The sequence below is a fragment of the Uloborus diversus genome, chromosome 6, assembly GCF_026930045.1.
Source record: "Uloborus diversus isolate 005 chromosome 6, Udiv.v.3.1, whole genome shotgun sequence".
In the NCBI taxonomy this organism is placed as follows: Eukaryota; Metazoa; Arthropoda; class Arachnida; order Araneae; family Uloboridae; genus Uloborus; species Uloborus diversus.
In genome coordinates, this window is record NC_072736.1 from 73,853,287 (window position 1) to 73,864,038 (window position 10,752).

At 30.9% G+C, this 10,752-nt stretch overlaps 1 long non-coding RNA gene across 1 annotated transcript; it reads left to right on the forward strand.

Moving 5' to 3' along the window:
• The first annotated feature begins 2,039 nt into the window (after positions 1 to 2,039).
• On the forward strand, positions 2,040 to 9,942 carry LOC129224045 (uncharacterized). The gene is made up of 3 exons (XR_008580671.1): positions 2,040 to 2,091; positions 4,826 to 4,878; positions 9,842 to 9,942. It is a non-coding gene; the product is annotated as an uncharacterized LOC129224045 (long non-coding RNA).
• Positions 9,943 to 10,752: the final 810 nt, after the last annotated feature.

The following is a 10,752-nucleotide window of genomic DNA, read 5'->3' on the forward strand; positions in this document are numbered from 1 at the left end:
TACCATTACTTATTCGTAACTTTTCTAATTCAAAAGCTCTCTTTTTCTATGCGTTCAAATTCCCAAGCTTTCTCTCTTTCTATGCGTTCAAATTCCAACCGTTTCTCTCAATCTATGCGTTTAGATTCCAACCGTTTCTCATTTTCAATACATTCAAACTACAATCGTTCCTTATCTTTCTCTTCTTGCTTATGAACTCGCTCTTTTCTAAATTTTCATTTATAATTCTCGATAACATAGTTTTAACAACCCCTTCATCATAATTATCGGATTTCAAAACTAACTCCTTTAACTGTATAACTTTCAAACCATCGCGAACACCCTCGCCAAGTTCCAACGCCAAATCCAACAAATAAGCCTTCTTATACTTAGCTAAGTACGTCACACCAAATCGCTATACTTGAAAATAGTCAGTTTAATTTCTAGTATCTTATCAGTTTATGTTCCTAAGTTTTAATCGTTAAATACGCTATGCAGAATCGTTTTTTTTTTTTAAATTTCTGTCCGTAAAATATCCAATTTTATTTCTAATCGCGTATTAAACGTCTTACAGTTCGATATCATACGTATTAGCCGTTAAATCCATTACGCAATTTAAATTATTTTCGAAAACTTTAATGTACTCCCGTCACTATCGTTGTAAATGCTGTTTATCCCACTTCTGAAATGTAAAATTACAATATTCGTAAGCTTAATTCTAAGCTTTCTATGAAATAAAACGTCGTAAACTAAAGATTCCGTTTTCGGATTTAGTTCGAATTACATCAATAGTTATGATTACAGTTACAATCATATTCTCACGCTCGAAATATTCAACGTTGCCAATACTATTTTGTAAAAGATGGCCTTGAAAGATAAGAGATGTTCCTAAGGTTACACACAGGCTTGAATTTTTGGGAGAACGTAAATTCTCAATTTGCCGAATGCAACTCCGAATTTTGCCAAATATCGATAATTTTGCAAAACAGAACTCCTAATTTCGACAAATGATAATAATTTTTCCGAACTGTCAGGCTAAATTTTTCGAATAAGGAATTTTTTTGTAAGGTCACAGTGACTTTCCGTAACCTGTCATCTGGGCGCCTCTGGGTATACAAATTTGCTTTAAACACAAACATACAAACAGCTCAGAACTGTTATTTTCTTCTTGTGAGAGATTTAAAACAGAACTTCTATTTGCAGTACAAGTCTTTGCGATCAAACGAACTCAATTCAGTTTTGGAAGCTCGACGGATGAGAATTGACCCAGAAGACGAATTCAGCGATCGGCGCTACTCGAGCAGTAGCGCTGCAACTTCCAGAAAAGATTCCAGCGACAGCGCAGCCACTTCTAGGAATGATTTCAGCGAATGTGCAGTGACTTACAGGAGGGAATCCATTATATCTATTGAAAGAAGGTAGGTACATTTGTTTTGTAATAAAAATGCATGCGGCCAAAGAATATCAATGAGCCGGTTATTATGGGGACTAGCATTTGAAAATTTCATAATAAATAAATGTTGAGAAAAGCGGAGGAAAAAAATGGACTCTTGTGAAAGTAGGCAATATACTAAAAATGACATAAGCTTCAAACAAGTTTGTAATAATCTGCAAATAAAAAGAATTCTTGTATCGGTTCTCTGAATAAACAAAAGATATATTTTAAAACGAAGTAATACAGGGTGTTTCTAGAGGATGAATGTTGGGGTTTTAATGCTTTGCAGTATTTATTTCTAAAACCTAAAAACGTGATAGTTGGTTGAAAGTTAGAGATATTAAAACAGTTATATGTACAAGCTTACAAGTGCTCAGCGTGAGCACCTTCCCAGATAGCATGCTCACTTGCGACAAGTTTGATTTTTTCTTGATATTATCTTGTTGTGTCAAACTTGACGTGACTGGTTAGCGGCAGACTTTCAGCAAGTTGGGCGGCACCACCGTAAACTACTCTTGCAAACGCTTGTTTGATGGACACTTGCTTCAATCCGGACACCCAGCGCATGCGCGGTAGTACATAGTCTACGGCTCGGCGCCAAACACGGAGACGCAAACGAAGGAGGGAGCCATGATGGATTGACGAAGTAAGCTGCACGTTGGAACAGCAGAGAAAAGGTATTTGGCAGTTTAATATTTATTCAAATGTAATTTTCTTTAAATTGTAATTCACAAGAATGCACTGGTGTTTATATTTTTTTACTATTACGATTCGCGTCAAAGCATTTCTTTGTAGCGTAGCACATGTTTCAAGCTCAATGTTAAGCGTTTAAACTTGATGTTTATGAATAATTTTTAATATATTCATACAGGATGGCTTAAATACAGTTGGTAGCAAGTTTTATTTGACAGTTTTTATCAAACCGCATGTTTTAATTCGATCGACTGTCGATGTCTTAAAACGCCAAAATAAAGTTTCAAACTCTAACTCAAATGTACCTTAGTCTTTTTTTTTTTTTTACGTTATGTTGGCATATTGAATCCTTTCTTTAAATTAAAAGTAAATTACTTCATACAAATAAAATGAAAATCATTCCTAAAACAAAAGCAAATCGATAAGTATAGTTAATGGGAAACTTTGTTTATCTGCAATTTTGCAAAACTGATAACATTTGACCATCTGAGAATGTTCTTTTACATTAAAATTAAGTGGAATGTGATAATATTACAAAGCAACAGTTTGAATTTTTTTTGTACTATGGTGATATACTACATAGTCTATTCCAGTCAAGAAAAAAATACCTCTGAAAATCAAAGCATATGATAATACAAGCAATTTTCCAAAATTGATACTCAAATTGTAATGTTTTGTTGTAAGTCGAAAATTATTTTTGGTGCTATTAAATCATAAAGTTCTTGTAATTAACATTTGAAATATTAATTGGGAACTCCGAATATTCTGTGCAGTATTTATTTAATTAATATTCAGCTCATTTGTATTTTTAATATTTTTCATAATTAGTAAAATTTTATGCAAGGTCAAAGAAATAATTCATTTCGTTTACTTATTCAGTCATTTACCAAATCACTTACATATTCATCAATTAACTAATTTTTCCTTCATTAAATAATTCACTTATTAATTCACTCTTTCACTTATTTTTTTATGCATTCACTCTCTATTTTATTCACTCATTTATTTTCTTTGTATCAATTAATAAATTAATTAATTTATTAGTTTATTGTTTCATTATCTTTTCATTAAGTGAATTATTATTTATTTGATCATTATTTTGTTTGAAAAAATTTCTCACAATCAAATAAAAAATATTTTATTTTTCACTTTGTCCCATGGAAAAAAAAACCCGGGAAAAACTTCTACTTTTTCTCGAAGGCTAAATTTTCCTGCCAATAATAAAAAATAATGTTTTAACGCAAGTTTTATTTTATGTGTAATGTTATTTCTTTATATATTGCAATTTTCAAAACAAATTTCCTATTTGTTCATTTTGAAAAAGCTCAGTCATCTCTTTACCATTTCGCTTTGCCCCGTATTCCCACACTATTTATTTTGACTTTTATTTTATGTTTTATATTGAAACAGTTCTTGAATCAGGTGTAATTTTTTGTCTGGTTAATGCTATACGACAAATTCAAATATTTTTATTAGTATGAAATTGAAAAAAAAAACTGGGCATTTAAAATTTTTATTCCGACGTGTTTTTTTTTTTTTTTTTTTTTGACAAACATACCAAGCAGGGCATGTTAAAATTTTTAAGAATTTTGTAGCCCTGACCTATTATTGTATATTTAAATTTGTTAAAATTCTACTGTCAAAAAGGGCACATTAAGCAATTAAAGACATTTTTAAAAAAGTTCATGACACAAAGAAAAGGCTACCTATTTAATATTGGAGATATTTTGGTGTTGCGAAATTGATAATATTTTTTTGAAAAATAAAGAAATGTAAAAAATTGTTCCCATGTGTCCCTTTCCCCCCTACAACCAATGAAAAAGAATATTTGGATATTTAAAAACTTGCAATTTTATCTCCAGATTTGCCAAATCATCAGCTAAAATTTGCTGAATATGGGATTTTAACTAATACCTCCTTTCGGGGCATTCTGATTTTTGTAAATGTATGTACTTTTCTCGTGGTAAAACTTCAAGTACGATGCAGTGCACATATAATGACACATTTATGTGTTCACTTTTTAATTGTTTTGATTTTGTTCTTGCTTTTGTAATCAAGTATTAATTCTACTTTTTCCTCCTTTTTTTAAAAAATATCCTACTTTTCGACACTGAAAATGTTCTATGAGCTCTGTAAATTTCATGCCATCTTTCTAGACATGTTTGTTGTACAGCATGATTTACATTTGCACTGATTATTGTTAACTATTTTGAGAAGCTGTTTTAAAGAAATGGTTTAAAATTTAAAAAAATTTCTTTGAGATCTCTATACCAAAAAAAAAGGAAAAACATAACTTTTGTGTTTAACACGAGGCTTGAAATATACCTGTGCAGAATGATTATTCTGATAATTATTGTTGGATTTTTTACCTTTATCGAAACAAAGTTTGCTTGAATAATTTCTTTTTTGCCTGTGGATTGTCAGATGATTTCATATGTTTAATATATGGCTTTATTTCGGAATTCAAATTAAATTGAATATATAGCTTAACTGTAACTTAGTTTAGCTTCTAGCAATAACTTGTTTTTATTATTCAAAATATTAGCTCCATTAATAATATTTGTCTCCAATTTTAAAACTAGTTATATTTCCATAAAATAATTTTAGTCGACAATTTCAAAATAGTATTCTTGTTTGTTGACTTTACTTTGAGCTATGGTTAAATGTATTAGCAAATATAGTATGTCCTGTTGTTTATTCTTATGTTTTTTTTTATAGCTGCTTGTCAAAGGGTGTATAAGGATATATGGCAGCTGGCATCAAGAAATAATGTGAGTTTTTGAGTACAACATTTTTATTTTTATTAATAAACTTCATAAATAAGATTTTTTAAAGCTGGGTTGTCAGGTTTTTGACTAGTAACAATCTTTCACAGTGTAAACTCTTGCACCTCTAGTCAAAAATGTTTACCATATCTTAGTAACCGCAACCTATCATATTTCCCAAGTTTTATTGAATGGCTTTATATAAAGCATTCAGCAGCAGAATAATTACTTCCCCTCTTATTTGCTTTCAAGGTAAATATTCATTTTCAATTTACTTTTAGGGGTCAAATAGGTGTGCATAGATAATACTTAAATGTATTTAATGTTTGGCAAAAAACACATAAGGTAAAAATGATTGTTTTTTTTTAGATAAGTGCATTAATTATAAATACTTTTAAGTTAATTGGACTGACTAGATAGTAAATAATTGTGAAAATAACATTAAAAAAGAATATCATGCACTTGTATATGAGGTTAGCTCTTTTTGAAAATCTTATATATACATCGCATTTAGCATGTAAGCTAAATTAATGCATTTCGGCTTATCAAATATATATGCTAGCTTGAATTTTTAAAGAAAAGGGGGGGGGGGGGGGAACACAAAAATTTTTGAGTATGCATTGAAAATCAGATTTTAAACTTGTCATTTCATTTTACTTCCTGTCAAGTTTAGACCAACCAATTATCCATTTAAAATTTCAGCAGGATTTATGACAGCTATTGCAAGTTTTTAATTTGTATATTTTTTCAGTAAGCTTTTGTTCGCAAGCAAATTTGAACGATTGGAGTTTTTTAGTTTAAACCGGTATTGTATTTCCGTCATGTTTACAAACCTAAGCTTGTTTGGAAGTAATAAATCCTACAATTTGTGTGGGGGAATGCTACAAGTAGGTGTTGACAAGTCAGGATTTTTACTTTGAGGAAAACTCACCAAATTATTTTTTAAAACTATTTATGGGGAATGTGAAGGCTGGATTATGCTATTAAACTATCATTTCTAAATTTTACTCAAAACAAAGTATGTCTTCTTTCAATCAAAGATTTTCAACAAATGTGAAATGTTCAGTACTAGTGGTAACCGCACGGCTTTGCCTGTAATAGAAAAATTAAAAGATCTTTTGGTTCGCCTGTATATTTACAAATAATGTATGGTGAATTTTCTCGCCAGTTGACTTGTATTCATGTTACGGTTCCACGTTATGATAATTTCGTATTTCGCCAATTGGCTTGCGCCCATGTTACGGTTCCACGTTATGTTAATTTCGTAATTTACTCGTTCATCTTACGAAAATTTTGTTCTAAAAATTGGAATAGAAAAAGAACCACATCGAATTTTCGAAAAATCGCTTCGAGGTGCACATCCCCATGCATCAAACTAACTTTGCCAAATTTCATGAAAACCGGCCAAACGGTCTAGGCGCTATGCCCGTCACAGAGATCCTGACAGACAGAGGAACTTTCAGCTTTATTATTAGTAATTTTTTTTAAGTTTGCTGATACAGTGAAACCTGTGTAAGTTGACCACCTGCGGTGCACTACTTTAATGGTAAACTTAGAGTTTGATTTATATGATAAGGGCTAATTCCGTGCGTGAAAAAAGCAGTCAATTTAAGACAGGTGGTAAACTTACAAGGGTGGTCAACTTAAGACAGGAGGTAAACTTACAAGGGTGGTCAACTTCACAGGTTTTACTGTACCTACTTTTAGTTATTCTCTTAGGTGTTTGGTTAGGTACTTGGTGCTTGGTTAGGTTCGTTCATACATAATTTTCATCATGATCACCAACAATTCCATCAATGTTAAACTTAATTTTTGTTATTATTTTCATACTTTAGTTGAATTAAATTTTGAACTTCCATATGAGGCAGTGAGATTGCAAAACTCCGTAGCTCTGCCAAAAAAGTTATTTTTTTCCGCATTTCACAGTCGAGCGTTCAAAAGCATGCGGCATGACATAGTGCTTAAAACTGTCTTATTAAGTAAAAAATAATTATTTTTATGCTAGTGTTTAAAATGATTATTGTAGCTCAAAAATAATTTTAGATAAGTGTTTTTGAGATTTAAAGTTAGTTTTTTGTTGAATTTTATGCAAAATACCGAACTGCTCCTCAAATTCACCACAGATCAGGGTTGAGTTTTGGACTGTCTAAAACTGGTTTCGGACAGAACAGGCGGTTTTTACCGTCCAAAAATACACTAATCTGTCAAAATATGCTAAAGCTAAAAGTGTAATCAAATCAACTCATATTTACTGCAATATTAATCATGCATAAATAATAATAAGTTTTAATTAATGAGCATTTGTATTTTCTCTGAAAGGTTCATTAATAAATATTTTACTTAAACAAATTGCCCATAACTCTATTTTGCAAAAACTTTCTTAGTAACAGTTGGTAGAGTTATGAAAAGAAATTCACTGCACTATCAAGACAACTAGTTTCAGTTCCATTTATTACTCAGAAAAATGTTATTAAATGTAATTTTTTGGTGGGAAAAAAAAGAATATTTTTTTTAATGGTTTTTGCGTTCAAGTTTTACATGATATTTTATTTTTTTTTACGATAGATTAAAGAATAATAAATTGATTAAATACATTCATTAAAATTTTAAAACTTGTGCATTTTTTTAAAATTCATATTTTAATATAATATACATTCTGTAACTATTTATTGCATTTCAGTCAATTATTAAACTATATTTGAACACTTTCTTTTGCACACGTGCATAAATGCCAAAAAGTTTGGTTACTATTATGAAACAAAAAAAAAAAATACGTACAATTTGGAATGTTTAATGATGAATTCAACTTCTATGTAACTAGATTAGAATTAGCTGTATCATTCAGTTACGTTTATTTTTATACTTGAATGTTCACCATTGAATGAATATTCAATATAAAACATAACTTTGATGCATTTTGTTCTGTTTTTGATATTTTCTCACAAAATAGTTTCTCAAAAAATGTAGTTTTGGACAGGACGGTAAAAACCGTGGTTTTTACTGTTGTGTCCAAAATCTTGCCAACCCTGCTACAGATGCTTGTCAAATTGTTTCTCCAAGGTTGGCAACCCTAACACCCCTAACGTGCTGCTGTACAGCATGACTTTAATCAATGTTAGTCCACTTAGGACATTATCTTTAAAGTCATTTTATTCAAAACTTGCATATGTCCACTTACATCCCTTCGCTTCTCACTGCTTCATATGATGTACTTCTAAAAGAAGCTTCGCACTGTTTATATGTGCTATCATCTGAAAAATTATATTTTGGTACTGGGATTTTAAACTATTCATATTAGCCGAGACTTGTTCATTCTATTAGAAGGCTTAATCTGCTTTGCGCCCAGAGTTTGGGGATCTGTAAATCAGTTCCTGATCTTGTAAAAATGATCGCTTATGTTAATGCCACAGGACCATAATGTATTAACGGGTCTAGTTTGCATTTCAGTGCTGGCGATTATTTTTGCATTAAATAGTTTTGAGAATACAAGGCTAATTTTTTTTTTAAAACATGTTTCAAAAGTGAAAACATCTCCAAAAATAATAAAACGGAACAAATCTGATATACCCCCCTCTTGGCGACTTTTTCCTGTTGGCGCCAAAAAAGCGTCGCCAAGAAAACTATGTATGACGTCATATGTCATACATCGTTCTTAGCGATGCTTTTTTAGCGCCAACAGGAAAAATTCAAATTATGTCATTAATTATTTAATGAAATTAATGCATTAATTTTTTTCCGTTGTTTCTCCGGGATACGAGCCCACGGTCTCATAGTACATTCGTAATGAGACCTCGGCTCGCCGGCCCTGCCTCGGTCTCATTACGAAAGTACTATGAGACCTCGGGCTCGCCAGGACCTCGCTGCCGCTCGGTCCGTTATCCCTCCGACTTTTAATATACATCACAGTCGGATATAAGTCACAGATCTCCTCCGTTCAGTATACAATAAAGTCACAGATTTTATGTGAAATTAACACCATTTTTGTGCTACAAAAATGCCAACCAGACCAAAATACAAACTACCAGAAACACACTAAAAACACAATAATTCAAAATATGTTCACTTACCTTTTTTACTTTTCTTTTACTTCCTCACGTGAGGCAGTGCACATATGTTCTGCTCTTAGGGAAATTATCCCATTTTTTATTATCATTACTTTACAAAAATATTTAAATTATGTTTGTTTTGACAAAAAAAATTCCAAAAAAAAACAACCTTATTTTACTTGTATTTTGTACTCCACCCAATTAATTTCGCGAATTATTTCCAAAAACTTTACAAACATATCCTCATTTTTATATTCACAATTTTTCATTCAAAAATTTCAATTGATACATTTGGACAACATCACAAACCGAACTCATAATTAAAATAGAAAATTCAACTAAATTAACATTAAAAAACAACAAGAAAAAGAATACTCTAAAATAAAGTTTGAATTGAAACTTTATTTTAGAGTATTCAACTTAAAATCTCCCTAAGAGCGGAACATATGAGCACCTACCTCCTACCACAGAGACACGTGCAAAAAGACAGACTTCGAGAAACTACTTTCCAGCGTTCAAGTTGCAAAACCAGGGTTGCCAAGTTATCGCCTTATTGGCGATTTTCGTATCGAGCGAAAAATTAAAATCTCGCCAAGAGGGGGGCATATCAGAGGAGAGCCAATAAAACTTACCAGCAAAGATTCTTCATCATTTTTAATAGAAGTAGAAAACAGAAATTGTGTGGTAACAAAAGCTCTCCATTGAAAAAAGATTTGAAAATAAATGCAAATATAACATTAAAAATATATTTCTCTTTAAGTTAACATTAGCAATTGGTGGTTTTCAAGTAGCCCCTTTAATGCAAGTAGGGTTCATAACTGGGGAAAAATAGTTTATGCCTGTCTTTAAGACTACTGTTAGCAGAATTCTTTAATGAAAGTAAAACTTATAATTTTTTTACAATGCTTTTTTTTTAATTTTAGGACACAAAGACATGAAGAAAAGTGTGAAGAATCAATGTATTATAATATTCTGTAAATACTGTTGGACAATTTGTTTGTAATTATTGTTAATAAACAGTCTGTATTGATTTATTATAACTGTCTATTTAAATTTATTTTGTGTTTGCTCAGAATAGGGTTACCACAAAACTGAAAAGTCTCCGTAGAGTAAAAGTTTATTTAATTGATGCTTGTGCCATATATTTATATCATAGAAAAAAAAAATGTCCAAAAAATAGTTTACTAGTAATTTATTCTCCATATAATTTAGTTTCAATTGTACATTTTAACAAGTATATTTTATTAAAATAATAGCAAAAATTAACATTTCTGGAGAAGTCTACTGTATCAATTCAATGTTATTCAGTACAACTTGTACAATTTGACCTATACCTTACTTCCTGTGCTCAAATTTGTTAGAAGGTCGCTATGAGACCGTGAACTAAATGCCAGTTCAATATCCAAAAACAAATTTATTTAAAAATAATATAATGTTACGTTGAATTTGGGATTTGTTTTGTGTTCATCTGCTTGATAATCAACTGTTCTTCATAAAATTAGATGAATGTATGATCACACATTAGCAAACTTTTTACGCCTGAATCAGATCCTACATAGTAAATAATAAAGTTAAAAAAAAGTCTTCAAATTTACTTGCAAATTGGGTTTAAGTTTACATTCACCTGTATATAATTAACATTGTATTTACAGCATTCGATGAATGCATGAGAATTTTAATTGGTAAATAAAGCTAGTACAGTGAAACCTGTATAAGTTGATCACCTGTGGTGCATTACTTTCGTTGTCAACTTAAACAAGTGTCAATTTACAAAGGTAGATTTATACGATAAGGGCCAATTCCGTGCCTGAAAAAAGCGGTCAACTTCACAGGT